We start from the raw sequence: 20,670 nt of genomic DNA, 5'->3' as shown, positions 1-20,670 counted from the left end.
ATGTTAGCTGTCAGGCATCACAAGTGTTAGAACACTACATTACCTCCCTTAATCCTTAAAGTTACTTTAAATGCAAATTCAGGTTCTCTTCACCCCACCCAGGTCTCTCCAGAATTCTTGCAAAAGACTTATTGTCATCTTAAAAGCTCTCCCTGTATATTTCATGCCAATTTAAAAGATATACTACAGTTGCAGTGTCATGCTAATATGAAATAAAAGTTTTAAATGTTTTATTCATAGTCAATATAATTTGAACTCACTATTGACAATGAGGTTGCTACTGTATTTTTCAACTACAAATAATCTTGTTTGCTTTGATAGTAAACAAGGTTAATAAATCTGAAAACGAAAGACTAATTTTTTGCAGTGCTGAGGATCACACCCTGGGTCTTGTGCATGCTAGGAAAGTGCTGTACCATCTGAGCTACCTGCCAGCCCATACAATACTTTTAAGTTCAAAAAGACTTTAAATCTTTTTTCTGATTTAATAGAATTAAACTATATTTTAAGTATTACCATCTTTATTAGTTCACATAAGAGAATTTACTGTCAGCCTTGGGAAATTTTACGGCAGAGAGTTTCTCAGCCTCAGCCGCACATTGAACCCTCTAGAGGCACCACACCTCCCAGTGTCCAGGACACATCCCAGACTCAGAACACAAGTGTCCACTGGGGTGGGGGACGTCAGGAAAACTCATTGGAGAATACAGTAGATAGCATCACAGCCTGATTTAACTCATATCTGCAAAGACAAGAATGATTTTGGCATCAACAAAATCAAATTCTATTAGTTATACAAGTTGAATTTTATACTTTCATTGCAGGAATTTGATGTTTAAGCCAACATATGCATTAAAGTGTAGTAGTTGTCTTCTATTAGATGTATGTATATAGATCCTTAAATATGACTAACTCAAATGAAGTAACAAAGGCTTGAGAGCTGGAGAAACCTCACTGAAGACAGTTCACAAGCTGGCCTTGGAGATGTGTTGTCCTGAACAGATGGTAGGCCTCTTAAGCAACAGTGGGCTAGAGGCATGGAAGATGTGTACTTGGCACAGAATGGTTATATGCCAGAGGAAGCGAGAAGTGTAGGGAGGAGAGCTGGAATTGTAGGTCCGGAGTCAATTAAAATGTAGGCTTCAGGCAAGTGACAAATCACTGAACCATTTCCAGACATAAGTACACTGGCTTGGGAGTGGAGAACCAGAGGATCTGAGATGCAAGGAATGGGTGGAGGGGTTACATGGGCCACAATTAGAAATGCACATTAGAGATAAACACTAGGAAAATAAAAAAGAATGTCATTACAAATGAAGTTATGTACACATCCAGTTTTATTTTTGTCAGACATAAAGTTTTCAAAACAAGAATATTGACTATGCATGAGACTTCGCATTTTGCTGCAGACACATTTTTAAAATTTAGTTTTTTTTTTTTATTAACAACTTCCATGATTGTAAACAATATCCCATGGTAATGCCCTCCCTCCCCACTTTCCACTTCGAAACTCCATTCTCTATCATATCCCTTCCTCCTCTCAATCAGACTGTCTTTTATTTTAATGTCATGACCTTTGCCTCCCATTATGAAGGTCTTGTTTAGGTAGTGTCAGGCACTGTTAGGTCACGGATTTCCAGGCCATTTTGTGTCTGGAGGAGCACGGCGTAAGGAGTCCTACCCTTCCTTTGGCTCTTACATTCTTTCTGCCACCTCTTCCACAATGGACCCTGAGCCTTGGAAGGTGTGATAGAGATATTGCAGTGCTGAGCACTCCTGTCACTTCTTCCCAGAACCATGATGCCTTCTGAGTCATGCCAAGGTCACTACCATATGAAAAGAGAAGGTTCTCTATCAAAAGAGAGAGTAGCATTAATATAAGGGTATGAACATTAAGGGAAGTGCTCACTGGGCAGTTTAATGAGCATAGTGTATAAGTTTAGCCAGACAGCAGCAGACTGTTACACTTCTAGAGCTCATGACTACCCCTGCTGTAGGTATTCAGTATCAGGGATGTATTCCCTCCCATGGAGCACCTTCAATCCAATTAGAGGGCAGTTGTTTTCCACCATGACAGACGTGCCACTAGTGTACTGGTTGGCTCATTCGGCCTGGCTGGCCAAATATAAGGCTTGCAGTGTCCACTGTTGGGTATCTTCACTGGTGATTTCTCTCTCTCCCATTGAACTGCATGCAGAATGACTTGATCCAGCTTTCTGTCAGCTGGTCTACATGGAGAAGTTTCCAGCAAGATTTCTCAGTGGCCTTGCAGCCCAAGTATGTGGAGTCTTCAGCAATAGGGTCTTACCATCTATTCCTGGTGGGAAACTAAGGGCCTAAGCAATGGCCTGTAATGTTTTGGGGATATCAGTGACCTCCCTGGCCAACAACTCACTGGAATGTATCCCATCCCTGGCACTGAAAATTTTCTAGTAACAATCTATGGCTCCTGCGTGTCCAGTTGTCCAAAAAAGTAGGTTTTGTTGATATCCTCTTACATTTTGATTAGCCCTCCCTCTACCTTTCCTTTACTTAATCTCTTCCCCTGACCTCACTTGGGCCTTTTCACCCCCATTAATTTATTCTATTTACATATGTACAGTATGATCCTATTAAGTACCCTCCTCCCTTCCTTTCTCTTTATATCTTATTTCTAGCTTACTGGCCTTTGCTACTGAGTTTTCTTTCTACTCACACAGAAGTCCAATCATCTGTAGCTAGATCCACATATGAGAAAGAACATGTGACATTTGGCTTTCTGGGCCTGGGTTACATCACTTAGTATAAACCATTCCAGATCCATCCATTTTCCTGCAAATTTCATTACTTCATTTTTCTTTACCACTGAGTAGAATGCCATTGTATAAATGTGCCATATCTTCATTATCCACTCATCAGTTGAAGGACATCTAGGCTGGATCCATTTCCCAGCTATTGTGATTTAAGCGGCAATACACATGGTTGAGCAAGTATCTCTAAGGTAATGAGATGAGTCCTTAGGATATATGCCTAGGAGTGCTATAGCAGGTCATATGGTAGATCTATTTTTAGCTGTCTTAGGAACTTCCACACTGATTTCCACAATGGCTGGACCAGATTGCATTCCCACAAACAGTGTAGAAGGGTTTCTCTTTTTCTGCAACCTCGTCAGCATTTATGATCATTTGTTTTCATGATGGTAGCCAATCTGACAGGAGTGAGATGGAATCTCAATGTAGTTTTAATCTGCATTTCCCTGATGACTAGGGATGTAGAAAATTTTTTAGATGTTTATATGACATCTTTAATTCTTCTTTTGAGAACTCTCTAGGTCATTAGCCCATTTTTTAATTGGGCTGTTTGATTTCTTATTATTTAATTTTTTGAGTTCTTTGTATATCCTAGATATTAATTCTCTATCAGATGTATATCTGGCAAAGATTTTTTCCCATTCTGCAGGTTGCCTCTTTGGTTTATTCACAGTGTCTTTTGCTATACAAAATCTTTGTAATTTCATGAGGTCCTAGTGGTTAATCTATGGCTTTATTGCTTGAGCAGTTGGGGTTATATTCAGAAATTCTTTGCCAAGACCAATATGTTGAAGGCTTTCCTCTACCTTTTCCTCTAGCAGTTTCAGAGTTTCAGGTCTAATGTTAAGGTCTTTAATCCATTTGGACTTCATTCTTGTGCATGGAGAGAGAGAAAAATCTATTTTCATCCTTCTATAGATACATATCCAGTTTTCCCAGCACCATTCAATGAAGAGGCTGTCTTTTTTCCAATGAATATTTTGGGAATTTTTGTCAAATATCAGGTGGCTATAGCTACCCAGACTTACATCTGGGTCCTCTGTTCTGTTCCATTGATCTACTTGTCTGCTTTTCTGCCAGTGCCATGCTGTTTTTGTTACTATGGCTCTGTAGTATAGGTTAAAATCAGGTATGGTGGGCTGGAGAGATGGCTTAGCGGTTAAGCGCTTGCCTGTGAAGCCTAAGGACCCCGGTTCGAGGCTCGGTTCCCCAGGTCCCACGTTAGCCAGATGCACAAGGGGGCGTACGCGTCTGGAGTTCGTTTGCAGTGGCTGGAAGCCCTGGCGCGCCCATTCTCTCTCTTTCCCTCTATGTGTCTTTCTCTCTATGTCTGTCGCTCTCAAATAAATAAATAAAAAATGAACCAAAAAAAAAAAATCAGGTATGGTGATACCACCAGCCTTATTTTTGTTGCTCAGTATTGTTTTAGATATTCAAGATTTTTTTTGTGATTCCAAAGGAATTTTTTATTGTTTTTTCTATTTCTGTGAATAATACCATTTGATTTTTGATAGGGATTGCATTAAATGTATAGATTGCATTTGGTAAGATTGCCACTTTCACAATATTGATTCTTCCAATCTGTGAACAAGGGTTGTCTTTCCATTTCCTAGTGTCTTCTGCAATTTCTCACCTGAGTGTTTTGAAGTTTTTATTTTAGAGATCCTTTACTTCCTTAGTTAGGTTTATTCCAAGGTACTTTATTTTATTTTATTTCATTTTACTTAGTGCAATTGTGAATGCGAATGATTCTCTGATTTCATCCTCTGTGTATTTGTTGTTAGCATATAAGAAGGCTACTGATTTCTGTGTGTTTATTTTGTATCCTGCCACATGGCTATAGGTGTTTATCAGCTCTCACAGTTTGCTGATAGAGTCTTTAGGGCCCTTTATATATAGAATAATGTGATCTGCAAATAATGATAACTTGATCTGTTCCTTTCCAATTTGTATCCCTTCTATGTGTGTCTCTTGCCTTATTTCTATGGCTAAGACTTCCAGTGCCATATTAAATAAAAGTGGGGACAGTGGACACCCTTGTCTTGTTCCTGATTTTAGTGGAAAAGCCTCAAGTTTTTCCCCATTTAGTAAGATGTTGGCTGTAGGCTTGTCATAAATAGCATTTATTATGTTGAGACATGTTCCTTCTATTCCCAGTCTCTGTAGGACTTTTATCATGATGTTGGTTAGTTGGTTAGTTTTTTTATTTTTTGTAGTTCTTCCTGTTTTACCTTTGCTCTCTTGTGTTAACTAGTACTTGTGTATGGTTTTGTCAAATGCTATCTCTGTATCTAATGAGATGATTATGTGATTTTTGTCCTTCAGTCCATTTATATAATGCATTACATTTATCAATTTGCATATGTTGAACCATTCTTGCATCTCTGGGATAAAGCCTACTTGGTCGGGGTGAATGATCTTTCTGACATATTCTTGTATTGTGTTTGCCAATATTTTGTTGAGAATTTTTGCATCTATGTTCATGAGGGAGATTGGTCCTTAAGTTTCTTCTTTTTTGTTCTATCTTTGCCTGATTTTGGTATCAGGTTCATACTGGCTTCATAGGAGGAGTTTGGTAGGATTCCTTCTTTTTCTGTTTTATGGAAAAGTTTTAAAAACACTGCTGTTAGTTCTTCCCGGAAGGTCTGGTAAAGTTCACCAGTGAATCCACGTGGTCCTGGACTTTTTTTAGTTGGGAGATTTTTGACAACTGCTTGGATCTCCATACTTCTTATAGGTCTATTTAAGCAATTAATCTCATCTTGATTTAATTTTGTAGGTCATATAAATCAAGGAAATCATACATTTCTTTCAGATTTTCATACTTAGTGAAGTATGTTTTTATAGTATGTCCCGAGGATTTTTTTTTTTCATTTCTCTGATATCTGTTGTGATGCTGCCTTTTTCATCTCTAATTTTATTAATTTGTGTCTCTTCTCTCTTTCTTTTGGTTAGATTTGCTAAGGGTTTATTAATCTTGTTTGTCCTTTCAAAGAACCAACTCTGTGTTTCATTGATTCTTTGGATTGTTTTTCTGGTTTTTATTTCATTAATTTCTGCCCTAATCTTTATTATTTATTCCCACCTACTGAGTTTTGGTTTGCCTTGTTCTTCTTTTTCCAAGGCTTTAATGTGAAGCATTAGGTCGTTTACTTGAGACCTTTCTAATTTCTTAATATAAGTACTTAAAGCTATAAATTTCCCTCATAGGGCTGCCTTCATTGTGTCCCAAAGGTTTTGATATGTTGTATTCTCATTATCATTTGATTCTATGAATTTTTTGATTTCCTTCTTGATTTCTTCATTGACCCATTCATCATTTGGTAGTGTATTGTTCAGTTTCCATGATTTTTGTATGATCTATAGCTTTTCTTACTATTGATTTGTAGTTTGATTCCATTATGGTCAGATAGAATGCAAGGAATTATTTCAGTTTTCTTGTATTTGTTAAGATTTGTTTTGTGTCCTAATATATGGTCTATTTCAGAGAATATTCCATGTGCTGCTGAAAAGAATGTGTATTCTGTAGTGTTTAGATGAAATGTCATGTATATATCTGTAGGTCCATTTTTTCTATAACCTCATTTAATCCAGATCTCTCTCAGTTTATTTTTTGCCATGATGACCTATGAATTGATGAGAGTGGGGTGTTGAAGGCACCCATTACAGCTGTGTTCAGTGTCATCTGTGCCCTTAGTTCTAATAGTGTTTGTTTGATGAAGTTGGGAGCCCCCATGTTAGGTGCATATATGTTTAGGATTGTAATGTCCTCCTGTTGGAGTGTGCCTTTAATCGATATAAAGTGACCTTCCTTATCTTTCCTAACTAATGTTAGACTGAAGTCTACCTTGTCAGATACTAGGATAGCAACCCTTGCTTGTTTTGTAGGCCCATTTGCTTGAAACACCTTTTTGCAACCTTTCACCCTAAAATAGTGTCCATCATTTGTAGAAAGGTGAGTTTCTTGAAGGCAACAAATTGAAGGATCCTGCTGTTTAACCCAGTCTGCAAACTTAAGTCTTTTGTTTGGGGCGTTGAGGCTGTTGATATTAAGAGATGTTATTGAAAGGTGTGTATTTAGTTTTTTTATTTTTTGTAGTTCTTCCTGTTTTACCTTTGCTCTCTTGTGTTAACTAGTATTTGTGTATGGTTTGTTTTTTCCAGGTTCCTTATATGTGTGCTTTTCTTTTTCTTCAGCATCGAGAATTCTTTCAAGTTTATATGGATATGTCATGTGTTGGTTCCATCTTTTTCCCTCTTCCCTGTCCCCATTCCACTGAGGGCTCTCCTCTGTGGGGCTGCTGGTATTCCCCAGAGGGTTGGGGGTTATGTGTTGTGTGAGCAGCAGTCAGTAATTGTGAGGAGGTAGCTTTCTGTCAGCTGAGGTACATGGAGGAGGTTATCAGCTCAGTTCCAGCAGGATTTCTCAGTGGCCTTGCAGCCCAAGTACGTGGAATCTTCAGCAATAGGGTCTTACCATTGATTCCTGGTGGGAAACCAAGGGCCTCAGCAATGGCCTATAATGTTTTGGGGGAATTAGGGACCTCCCTGGACAACAATTCGCTGGAAGGTATCCCATCCCTGGCACTGAAAATTTTCTGGCAACAATCTATGGCGCTGGAGTGTTCCATTGTCTAAAATCAGAGTATTTCATATGGTTTATTTACATCCTTTTAGATTTTGATTAGCCCTCCCTCCACCTTTCATTTACTCAATCCCCTCCCCTGACCTCATTTTGTACCTTCTCACCCCTATTAATCTATTCTTCTACTTACATATATACAATACCAACCTATTAAGTATCCTCCTCCCTTCCTTTCTCTTCACTTTGTATCTCTTTTTTTACCTTACTGGCCTCTGCTACTGAGTTTTTTTTCTTCTCACACAGAAGCCTAATCATCTGTAGCTAGGATCCACATATGAGAGAGAACATGTGGCGCTTGGCTTTCTGGGCCTGGAATACCTCACTTAGCATAATCCTTTCCAGATCCATCCATTTTTATGCAAATTTCATTACTTTTTTTTTTTTTTTTTTTTTTTTACCACTGAGTAGAACTCCATTGTATAAATGTGCCATATCTTCGTTATCCACTCATCATTTGAGGGACATCTAGGCTGGTTCCATTTCCCAACTATTATGAATTGAGCATCAATAAACATGGTTGAGCATGTACTTCTAAGGAAATGAGATGATTCCTTTGGATATATGCCTAGGAGTGCTGTAGCTGGGTCATATGGTAGATCAATCTCTAGCTGTTTTAGGAACCTCCACACTGTTTTCCACAATGGCTGGACCAGACTGCATTCCCACAAACAGTGTAGAAGTGTTACTCTTTTTCCACAACCCCATCAGCATTTATGATCATTTGTTTTCATGATGGTAGCCAATCTGACAGGAATGAGATGGAATCTCAATGTACTTTTAATCTGCATTTCCCTGATGACTAGGGATTTAGAACATATTTTTAGATGTTTATGTGCCATCTGTATTTCTTCTTTTGAGAACTCTGGAGCTCCATAGCCCAGTTTTTAATTGGCTTGTTTGATTTCTTATTATTTAACTTTTTGATCTTTGTATATCCAGATATTAATCCTCTATCAGATACATAGCTGGCAAAGATTTTTTACCATTCTGTAGGTTGCCTCTTTGCTTTATTCACAGTGTCTTTTGCAGTACTAAATCTGTAATTTCATGAGATCCCAGTGGTTAATATGTGGCTTTATTGCGTGAGCAGTTGGGGTTATATTCAGAAACTCTTTGCCAAAACCAGTATGTTGAAGGGTTTCCCATACTTATTCTTCTGGCAATTTCAGAGTTTCAGGTCTGATGTTAAGGCCTTTAGTCCATCTGGATTTAATTTTTGTGCATGGAGAGAGAGAAGAATCTATTTTCATCCTTCTACAGATACATAACCAGTTTTCCCAGCACCATTTGCTGAAGAGGCTGTCTTTTCTCCAATGAGTATTTTGGGCATTTTTATCGAATATTAGGTGGCTATAGCTACCTGGCCTTATATCTGGGTCCTCTATTCTGTTCCATCGATCTACATATCTGCTTTTGTGCCAGTACCATGCTATTTTTGTTACTATGGATCTGGAGTATAGGTTAAAATCAGATATGGTGATACCACCAGCCTTGTTTTTGTTGCTTGGTATTATTAGATATTCAAGGTTTTTTGTGATTCCAAATGAATTTTTGGATTGTTTTTTCTATTTCCATGAAGAATGCCTTTGGAATTTTGATGGGGATTGCATTAAATGTGTGGATTGCATTTGGTAAGTTTGCCATTTTCACAATATTGATTCTTCCAATCCATGAAGAAGGGATGTTTTTCCACTTCCTAGTGTCTTCTGTAATTTCTCACTTGAGTGTTTTAAAGTTTTCATTGTAGAGATTCTTTACTTCCTGGGTTAGGTCTATTCCTTTATTTTCTTTCATGCAATTATGCATGGGAGTGATTCTCTGATTTCATCCTCTGTGTTGTTTGTGTGTTTGTTGTTAGCATATATGAAGGCTACTGATTTCTGTGTATTTATTTTGTATCCTGCTACATGGCTATAGGTGTTTATCAGCTCTAACAGTTTGCTGGTAGTGTCTTTAGGGTCCTTTATATATAGTATCATGTCATCTGCAAATAATGATAACTTGATCTCTTCCTTTCCAATTTGTATCCCTTTTATATGTGTCTCTTGCCTTATTGCTATGGCTAAGAGTTCCAGTACTATATTAAATAAAATTGGGGCCAGTGGACACCCTTGTCTTGTTCCTGATTGTAGTGGGAAAGCTTCCAGTTTTTCCCCATTTAGTAAGATGTTGGCTGTAGGCTTGTCATAAATAGCCTTTATTATATTGAGATATGTTTCTTCTATTCCCAGTCTCTGTAATACTGTTATCATGAAGGGATGTTGGATTTTGTCCATTTATATAATGTATTACATTTATCAATTTGCAAATATTGAACCATCTCTGCATTTCTGGGATAAAGCCTACTTGGTCAGGGTGAATGATCTTTCTGATATGTTCTTGTATTCTGTTTGCTGATATTTTGTGAAAAATTTTTGCATCTATGTTTATGAGGGAGATTGGTTTGTAATTTTCTTTTTTTTTTTTTTTCTATCTTTGCCTGGTTTTGGTATCAGGGTGATGCTGGCTTCATAGAAGGAATTTGGTAGGATTCCTTCTTTTGTTATGGAAAAGCTTAAGAAGCACTGGTGGTGTGTTAGTTTTTCCCTGAAGGTCTGGTAAAATTCAGCAGTGAATCCATCTGGGCCTGGGCTTTTTTTAGTTGGGAGATTTTTGATAACCGTTAGGATATCCATGTTTACTTATGTGATTAATCTCATCTTGATTTAATTTAGGTAGGTCATATAAATCAAGGAAATCATCCATTTCTTCCAGATTTTCATCCTTTTGGAGTATATGATTTTATAATATGTCCCTATAATTTTTTGAATTTCTCTGGCATCTGTTGTGATGCTACCTTTTTCATCTCTAATTTTATTAATTTGTGTCTCTTTACTCTTTCTTTTGGTCAGATTTTCTAAGGCTTTATCAATCTTTTTTTATCCTTTCAAAAAACCAACTCTTTGTTTCAATGATTCTTTGAATTTTTTTTTTTTTTTTAGTTTCTATTTTATTAATTTCTGCCCTAATCTTTATTATTTATTCCTATCTGCCTATTTTTTGGTATGCCTTGTTCTTCTTTTTCCAAGGCTTTAAGGTGAAGTATTAGGTCATTTACTTGAGATCTTTATAATTTCTTTTTTTTTCTAATTTTTTTGGTTTATTTTTATTTATTTATTTGAGAGTGACAGAGAAAGAGACAGAGAGAGAGAAAGAGAGAGAGGGGTGGGGGGAGAATGGGCATGCCAGGGCTAACGTGGGTCCTGGGGAATCGAGCCTCAAACTGGGGTCCTTAGGCTTCACAGGCAAGCACTTAACTGCTAAGCCATCTCTCCAGCCCTTCTCTACTTTCTTAATATAGGCACTTAGAACTATAAATTTACCTCTTAGGTCAGCCTTCATAGTGTTCCAGAGATTTTGTATGTTGTGTTCTCATTATCATTTGACTCTATAAATTTTTTTGATTTTTCTCTTGATTTCTTCATTGAACCATTCATCATTTAGTAATGTGTTGTTTAATTTACATGATCTTGTATGTGTTCTGTAGTCTTTCTTGCTATTGATTTGTAGTTTGAAACCATTGTTGTCAGATAGAAAGGAAGGAATTATTTTAATTTTCCTGTATATGTTAAGATTTGCTTTGTGTCCTAATTATAGTCTATTTTAGAGAATGTTCCATATGCTGCTGAAAAGAATGTATATTCTGCAGCATTTTGATGAAATTCCCTGTATATATCTGTTAGGTCCATTCCTTCTATGACCTCATTTAGTCCAGATGCCTCTTTGTTTATTTTTTCCCAGAATGATCTGTCAATTGATGAGAGTGGGGTGTTGAAGTCACCCACTACCACTGTGTTTGGTGTTATCTGTGACCTTAGTTTTAATAGCGTTTGTTTGATGTATTTGGGGGCCCCCATGTTAGGTGCATATATGTTTAGGATTGTAAAGTCCTCCTGTTGGAGGGTACCTTTAATCAATATAATGTGGCCTTCCTTATCTTTCTTAACTAATGTTGGACTGAAGTCTACCTTATCAGATATTAGGATAGCAACCCCTGCTTGTTTTCTAGGTCCATTTGCTTGAAACACCATTTTTCAACCTTTCACCCTAAGATAGTGTCCATCCTTTATAGAAAGGTGTGTTTCTTGGAGGCAACAAATTGAAGGATCCTGCTTTTTAACCCAGTCTGTAAACCTATGTCTTTTGGTTGGGACATTCAGGCCATTGATATTAAGAGATATTATTAAAAGGTGTGTATTGATTTTTGCCTTTTTTTTTGTAGTTTTTCGGTTTTACCTTTGCTCTCTTGTATTAACTAGTATTTGAGTATTGTTTATTTTTTCCCCGTTCCTTATATGTGTGCTTTTCATTTTCTTCAGCATGGAGGATTCTTTCAAGTATTTTCTGTAGAGCTGGTTTTGTCTTCAAATAGTTCTTCAGCCTGCTTTTGTCATGGAATGTCCTTATTTCCCCATCTATTTGAATGGATAGTTTTGCAGAATAAAGTAATCTCGGTTGACCGTTGTTATCTTTCAGAACTTGGAATACATCACTCCCCACCCTTCTGGCTTTTAAAGTTTGTGTTGAGTAATCTGCTGTAATCCTGATGGGCTTGCCTTTGTAGGTAACTTGATTTTTCTCTCTGACTGCTTTCAATATTCTTTCTTTGGTTTGTATGTTTCATAGTTTGATTATATTGATTATAATATGGCGAGGTGAAGTTCTTTCCAGGTTTTGTCTGGCTGGTGTTCTAAAGGATTCCTGTATCTGCATTGGCACCTCTTTCCCAATTTGGGGGAAGTTTTCTTCTATGATTTTGTTGAAGATGCCAACTATGCCTTTGGAATGAAATTCTTCTCCTTCTACTGTGCCCTGAATTCTTTTTTTTTTTTTTTTTTTTTTCTGGTTGGAACTTTTATTTTAGAAATAAGCATTCTGTGGACTCTAAAATGTTTAAAATAGTTATTTCTGGATTACTAGCATAAATATTTTTCAAAAACAGCAATCTAAATTGTCATACAGGCTTCCTTCCATTTGCTGAAGACTTCTAAAAATAGCTTCTATATCAAAAAATATATAAAAATGTCACAAAAGCAATAATGTATGGAGGGAGAGTGTTCCAAGTCTAAGTCATGAAGCAGTTCCTCATTACACACAGACACAAGACAACTGGTTTTACTTTGCCTTTTTATATTTGGTCTGAGAGAGAATGTGCGAAAATCACAGCTCATCAGTGTGCACCACAAACTAGCTTTTATGACAAGGCTGTTAAAGCTCAGAGATGAGGAAGCAAGGATGCATTCAGTTAGATACCCAAACATATGCAATAAACCACCAAATATATATCTCTATACTTGAAAATAAACAAACCCCATGCTTTGAAGTATCTTATCTTGAAAATAAAGAGATCTTGTTTATAGGAGACTTAAAAGTAAAACCCACATATACAAAATTTCTCCAGCGATTCTCAGTATGAACATTCTGAACTGTCCTGACAACAGAAAACACGAGGAGAGCAGAGGGGGAAAACTCCTACATGCGTGTTTCCTGGCTCAGCATGATCAGTGCTATACCCCAAACACTCCAAACCTCTACACCCCTTACAACAGTCTCTATGCCTCAAAATATACAGATGTACTTAGTTGCTAATGTTAAGTAAAAAATACTTAAATTCTCATACACAAATCTTAGCTTTCACAACCATTAAAGATTTTTACTCAAACATGACAGCTACAAATTTATGTGCTTACCTGGGTTGAGAACTACTGAATTTATTCTCTAGAAAAAGGAAACCTAGGGGGGGTGGGGTCACACTACTTGAACGTATTAAACATGGAGACATGCTCTTTTCTTCTAAACCTCGATGAAAGCTGCTTATACAGAGTCTATTGATTATTTGCCTTTATTAAGCAACAAGACATTTGATGCAGTAGACAGATGTCCACAGTAGTCCTTTCATTTCTTTCTGCTGTTCCCAGTTGCTAGCATAGTTTGACTCGCATAAATATATTTAATGTATCCATGTAGATTCCCAACTTCAAGTTGATGGGATCATATTTGTTAGCTCCAAACACTGGTGCAGTTTCTGCACGTCTGATCACTTTCTGAGTATCATACAGGAGGAGCATGCTGAAAAGAACTAGCCCACCATACATTGCCACTGAGTACAGAGTGGCACCAGCCACTGTATAAGGTGGAAGGAACATAGATCCCAATGAGGACACAAAGACGATACACAGGCCCACTCCGAGAGGTGCCCCCGTGTTCAGAAACTTCTCACTGGGTGCACACTTGGCTACAGTAGAGAGGCCTCCCATAATACCATAATACCAGCAGTGTACCATGCAGCTCTGAGGAGCAGAGGCCCTCCCATGACCATCAGGGGATCTACCACCGCACCCATCACACCGGAATGCAACATCTAAGCAAGATGCTTTGGGCCCAGGCTAGGCTCATATGGTAACGAATGTAGCAGCAATCCAGCTCCGATCATGGCCGCAAAAGGTGCACCAATTGTCACCCAAGAGCCTCTCATCATGAAGTTCATGAGACCAGGAGCTCTGCTCACTGCCAAGGCAGACAAAGCTGTTAACCCAGTACTTCCTGCTAAGTACATATAGGTAGAATGAATTCTATCCTTCACATACTGAGGCCAAATTACAGCCTTTTCAATACCTCCAATCTCATTAGACAGTCCCAAGCCATAGAAGCACAGTGCTCCAAGACCAACAGCAGCCCCTCCAGCCACAAACCACCTTCCCATCTGAGAAATTTTAAATGTTGCTTCTTTCAGGTCTTGGGTAGTTTTCCCACGGCGGATCCCAATTCTTGTATTCCCTGCTGGGTGTCAGGAGCCATTGATTGTTTGTGATGGAATTCTTCACAATGGGGGAGGCCTTGGTGAAAGTTGTGTGGAAAACCTTGGAAGGTAGTGTCCAAAGACACACAAACCTTGCAGCCAGCATGGTGATGCACCAAGTTTGCCAAGCAGATCTGAGTTACTCAGTTCCCAGTCACCTCAACCACGTGGCTGCCCTTCCCGGCCTGCAAAACCCTGAGCATGCGTCCACCTCCCTCGGACCTCTATCTGCTTCTCCCTGAATTCTTATATTTGATCTTTTCATAGTGTCCTGAATATCTTGAAATTCCCACTCATACTTTTCTATTAGTTTGTCTTTCTCTTTGTTGGACTGTATTAGATCTTCCACCTTGTCTTCTAGCTTAGATATTCTGTCCTCTCCTTCATCCATTCTACTGGTAAGATTCTCTACAGAGTTTTTTATTTCATTAACTGTGTTCTTTATTGCTAGTAATTCTAACTTGTTTTTCTTTATTATTTCTATTTCCTTATTTATGTCTGGTATGGACCTCTTTATTTCATTAAATTGGCATCCTGTATCTTCTTTGCTTCCTTTGATTTCTTCTTTGAGTTCTTTGAACATTTTTAATCATTTTTTTGAAATCTTTCTCGGGCATTTCCTCTAACTCGTTCTCACTGGAGGTCATTTCTGATGCATTTATACTTTTTGGTGGATTTATATTGTCTTGATTTTTGCTGTTTCTTGTGTTATAATGTATATATTTTTGCATCCTGGATTATTTAATGATTGTATTTTCCAGTTCACTGGGTATTATGAGATGTATCAATCAATCTGATGTTATATATCTTTAGGGTATGAGCTTAAGGTGCCAGGTGTGGCTCTGAAGACTCTCAGAGTATCTACACAAGTGACTCTAGGTGTTGGGTGTGCCTGCTATGAGAGTATTCAAGTAGGCTAAGTGGAACAAAATGCAAACAGATTCTAAAATTTAACTATACAATGTACACATTCAGTGCACAACAGCACATTGTATTTATCCAAGAGTAGGTATTATGACAACCAGGTCCTCTATCTGACCCTTAAGCTATGTAGTGCCTCACCCATTCCCTTAATCCTGACAACAAGGCGGTTAAGATTTCTGGTCTGTAGAGGGATCCAAGTCAGCTTGTGACCATGTGAGACCTTTCCCTATTGTATAAAAGAAGAGTAAACAAAGCCACTATAATTCAGGAAGCAACAAATAACAAGTCCAAACTACAGCTTATTTAAGAATGGCAAATTTGACCATCTATCCGATTTAACATATATTTTTTTCTGATATGGAAGGTGCAATTAGCACTTCTGAGTCAGGCATATATACCAGATTTATTAGGTGGGTACTGACCTTGTGTAATCCCAGTTACCTGTTTTGGTCTCAGCTGTGCTCTTGATTGGGTCCCCCTTTGGTGCTCTGTCAGTTCAAGTAGGCATGGCTGGGTCCCTGGACCACTGCTATGTTCCCGAGGGCTGGGCACTGCTGGTGGGGAAGGGGAGGGAGCCGATGCTGCTCTAGTTCTCTGGCTGTTCCACGCATTCTTCTACCTTGTGATCTGCTCCTCTGTTGTTCACTGCTGTTCTCCTTTCATGTTTCTTGAGTTTGTGGAGAGCTCCAGCGTGAGTGGAAAATCCCCTCACCTGGCTTTTCCTGCAGCTCAAGCCGAGCACTGCAGATGGGGTCTGGCACGCAGACTTACCCCGCTGGAACCATCCCTGCATCTGTGGGATAAAGCCTACTTGGTCAGGGTGAATGATCTTTCTGATATATTCTTGTATTCTGTTTGCCAATGTCTTGTTGAGAATTTTTGCATCTATGTTCATGAGGGAGATTGGTCTGTAATTTTCTTTTTTTTTGTTCTATCTTTGCCTGGTTTTGGTATCAGGGTGATGCTGGCTTCATAGAAGGAATTTGGTAGGATTCCTTCTTTTTTTATGGAAAAGCTTACAAAGCACTGATGTTGTATTGGTTCTTCCCTGAAGGTCTGATAAAATTCAGCAGTGAATCCCTCTGGGCCTGGACTTTTTTAGTTGGGAGATTTTTGATAACTGTTCAGATCTCCATGTTTGTTATAGGTCTATTTAAGTGATTAACCTCATCTTGATTTAATTTAGGTAGGTCATACAATCAAGGAAATCATCCATTTCTTCCAGATTTTTATACTTTCTGGTGTATATGCTTCTATAGTATGTCCTTATGATGTTTTGAATTTCTCTGGCATCTGTTGTGATGTTACCTTTTTCATCTCTAATTTTATTAATTTGTATCTTTTCTCTCTTTCTTTTGGTCAGACTTGCTAAGGCTTTATCAATCTTGTTTATCCTTTCAAAGAACCAACTCTTTGTTTCATTGATTCTTTGGATTGTTTTTTTTTTGTTGTTGTTGTTGTTTCTATTTAATTAATTTCTGCCCTAATCTTTATTATTTCTTCCTGTCTACTGATTTTTGATTTGTCTTGTTCTTCTTTATCCAAGGCTTTAAGATGAAGCATTAGGTCATTTACTTGTGACCTTTCTAATTTCTTAATATAGGCACATAAAGCTATAAATTTACCTCTTAGGACTGCCATCATTGTGTCCCAGAAATTTTGGTATGTTGTGTTCTCATTATCATTTGAATCTATACATTTTTTTAATTCCTTTTTGATTTCTTCATTGACACATTCATTATTTAGTAGTGTGTTGTTTAATTTACATTATTTTGTGTATGATCTATAGCCTTTCTTGCTATTGATTTGTACTTTGATTCCATTGTGGTCAGATAGAATCTGAGGAATTATTTCAATTTTCCTGTATTAAGATTTGCTTTGTGTCCTAATATATAGTCTATTTTAGAGAATGTTCCATGTGCTGTTGAAAAGAATGTACATTCTGCAACATTTGGATGAAATGTCCTGTAGATATCTGTTAGGTCCATTCCTTCTATGACCTCATTTAGTCCCGATGCCTCTCTGTTTATTTTTCCCGGGATGACCTGTCAATTGATGAGAGTGGGGTGTTGAAGTCACCCACTACCACTGTGTTTGGTGTTATCTGTGACCTTAGTTTTAATAGTGTTTGTTTGATGTATTTTGCCCCCCCCATGTTAGGTGCATATATGTTTATTATTGTAATGTACTCCTGTTGGAGGGTGCCTTTAATCAATATATAGTGACCTTCCTTATGTTTCTTAACTAATGTTGGACTGAAGTCTACCTTGTCAGATATTAAGGTAGCAACCCCTGCTTGTTTTCTAGGTCCATTTGTTTGATAAACCATTTTCCAACATTTCACCCTAAGATAGTGACCATGCTTTGTAGAAAGGTGGGTTCTTGGAGGCAACAAATTGAAGTATCCTGCTTTTTAACCCAGTCTGGGAACTTATGCCTTTTGGTTGTGGCATTGAGGCCATTCATATTAAGAGATAATATTGAAAGGTGAGTATTCATTTTTGCAATTTGTTGTAGTTCTTCTGGTTTTACCTTTGCTCTTTTGTGTTAACTAGTATTTGAGTATTATTTCTTTTTCCCTGTTCCTTTTATGTGTGCTTTTCATTTTCTTCAGCATGGAGGATTCTTTCAAGTATTTTCTGTAGAGCTGGTTTTGTCTTCAAATGCTCCCTTAGCTTGCTTTTGTCATGGAATGTCTTATTTCTCCATCTATTTGAATGGATAGTTTTGCAGGATAAAGTAATCTTGGTTGACAGTTGTTATCTTTCAGGACTTGGAATACTTCACTCCACACCCTTTTGGTTTTTAAAGTTTGTGTTGAGTAATCTGCTGTAATCCTGATAGGCTTGCCTTTGTAGGTAACTTGATTTTTCTCTCTGACTGCTTTCAATATTTTTTCTTTGGTTTGTGTGTTTGGTAGTTTGATTATAATATTGCAAGGAGAGGTTCTTTCCAGGTTTTGTATGGCTGGTGTTCTAAAGGATTCCTGTATCTGCATTGGCACCTCTTTCCCAATTTGGGGGAAGTTTACTTCTATGATTTTGTTGACGATACCTTCTATGCCTTTGGAGTGAAATTCTTCTCCTTCTACTCTTCCCTGAATTCTTATGTTTGATCTTTTCATAGTGTCCTGAATATCTTGAAATTCCCACTCATACTTTTCTATTAGTTTGTCTTTCTCTTTGTTGGACTGTATTAGATCTGACTCCTGATCTTCTAGCTTAGATATTCTGTCCTCTCCTTCATCCATTCTACTGGTGAGATTTTCTACAGAGTTTTTTATCTCATTAACTGTGTTCTTTATTGCTAGTAATTCTAACTGGTTTTTCTATATTATTTCTATTTCCTTATTTATGTCTAGTATTGACCTTTTTATTTCATTAAATCGGTGTCCTATGTTTTCTTTGATTCCTTTGATTTCCTCTTTGCTTTCTTCTTTGACTTCTTTGAACATATTTATAATCATTCTTTTGAAATCTTTCTCAGGCATTTTCTCTAACTCATTCTCATTGGAGATCATTTCTGATGTATTAATACGTTCTGGTGGATTTATATTCTCTTGAGTTTTGGTGTTTCTGTATTATAATGTATATATTTTTGCATCCTGGATTATTTAATGATTGGATATTCTAGTTAGCTAGGCATTATTAAATTTATTAAATAATCTGATGTTATATCACTTCAGCATAGGAGCTTAAGGCATTAGGTGTGGTGTAGGAATTATTACAACCAGATCCTCTAACTGTCCCTTAAGGTGTGTGTTGCCCCACCCACACCCTTAATCCTGACAACAAGGAGGTTAAGATATCTGATCTGTTGAGGGTTCCAAGTCAGCCTGTGACCAGGTGAGACCCTTCCCTGGTGTAATCCCAGTTACCTCTGCTCCTGCTTGGGTCCTGCTGTCAGTTAAAGTTGGCATGGCCAGGTCCCTGGACCGCTGCTCTGTTCGCTGGAGCTGGGCACTGGCAGTGGGGGAGGGGAGGCTGCTGAAGCTGCTCTAGTTCTCTCACTGTTACACGTGTTCTTCTTCCTTATCTACTCCTCCGTTGTTCACTGCCGCTCTCTCCATGTTTCTTGAGTTTGCCAAGATCTGTCATTGTTATGAGGCATTTATTTGCTATGAATTTTTCCACTAATATTGCCTTCATTGTGTCCCATAATGTATGTTGTGTTTTCATTATCATTCTGTTCTAACATTTTACAGTTTCCCTTTTGATTTCTTCCACAACCATTCTTTGTTTAAAATATATTTTCCAGTCTCCAGGAGCTGGTGGAATTCCATGTGTCTCACATTGTTAATTTCAGTTTTAAGGCATTGTGATCTGATTTGATGCAGGAAGTTACATTAATTTTTCTGAACTTATGGAGGCATGCTTTATGGCCTGATATACGATCTTGGAGAAGGTTCTATGTGCTGCTGAGAAGTATGTGTATTCTGTAGAATTGGGGTAGAATGTTCTGTAGATGTCCTTTAGGTCTAGTTCATCTATGGTGTTGTTGAGCTCTATTATTTTTTTGTTGATTTTCTGCTTGAATGATATGTCTGTTGTTGATAGTAGAGTATTGAAGTACTCAACTATGATTGTGTTGGCATTTATTTATGTTTTGTCAAGTGCTTTTGTTTTATAAACTGTCATGCACCTGTGTTCTGTTCATACAGATTTATGATACTGATGTCCTCTTTTTGGAACATTCCTTGATGAATAAGAAGTGCCTTTCTTTGTCCTTTTAGATTTCTTTTGAAGTCCATTTTATCATTTATTAATATAGTCACATCTACTTGTTTATTATTTCCATTTGTTTGGAATAACATTGTCCATCCTTTTACCTTGAGGAGGTATCTGATTTTAATGGTGAGATGGGTTTCTTGAGACAACAGATAGAAAGTTCCATTTTGCTAATACATCACTGTTATGTCTTTTCGATCAGTGTGTTAATGTTACACACACTTATGACCTTAATATTTAAGGGTATAACTGTGAGGGTTGTATTAATCCCTGCCATGTGGGGATGCTTTATGGGGTTTGGTATTTTCTTGGACTTTAAGAGTTATTTTTATTTATTTATTTATTTATGAAAGAGAGAGAGAATGGGTACACCAGGACCTCCAGCCACTGCAAACAAACTCCAGGTACATGCACCACCTTGTACATCTGGTTTACATAGGTCCTGAGGAATCAAGCCTCAAACTGGGGTCTTTAGGCATCACAGGCAAGCACTTAGTCACTAAGCCATCTCTCCAGTTCAGAGCTTTTACCTTTTTATTCCTGCTCTAGTTTTGGTTATTGTGATATTCTTTTTGGCTCTTGATGTTGGTTGTTTGACTCTTCTGTGTGGAGTATTCCTTGAAGTATTCTCTGTAGTTTTTGTCTTTGTGTTCATATAATCATAGAGCTGGCTTTTATAATGGAAATTTTTCTTTCACCATCTACTGTGAGGGATGCTTTCACTGAATACAGTAGTTTGGGTTGGAA

The 20,670-nt window shown here is 37.6% G+C and overlaps 1 protein-coding gene and 1 pseudogene across 5 annotated transcripts in view; both read right to left on the bottom strand.

Annotated features, from left to right (window-relative positions):
* Positions 1-20,670, bottom strand: part of Cd46 (CD46 molecule) — an 85,389-nt gene that overhangs the window by 6,458 nt on the left and 58,261 nt on the right. The window lies entirely within an intron of this gene.
* Positions 13,369-14,378, bottom strand: LOC101595116 (annotated as a pseudogene).

This window comes from Jaculus jaculus, chromosome 1, assembly GCF_020740685.1.
Source record: "Jaculus jaculus isolate mJacJac1 chromosome 1, mJacJac1.mat.Y.cur, whole genome shotgun sequence".
Taxonomy (NCBI): Eukaryota; Metazoa; Chordata; class Mammalia; order Rodentia; family Dipodidae; genus Jaculus; species Jaculus jaculus.
This window is presented reverse-complemented; position numbering and strand designations above follow the sequence as displayed.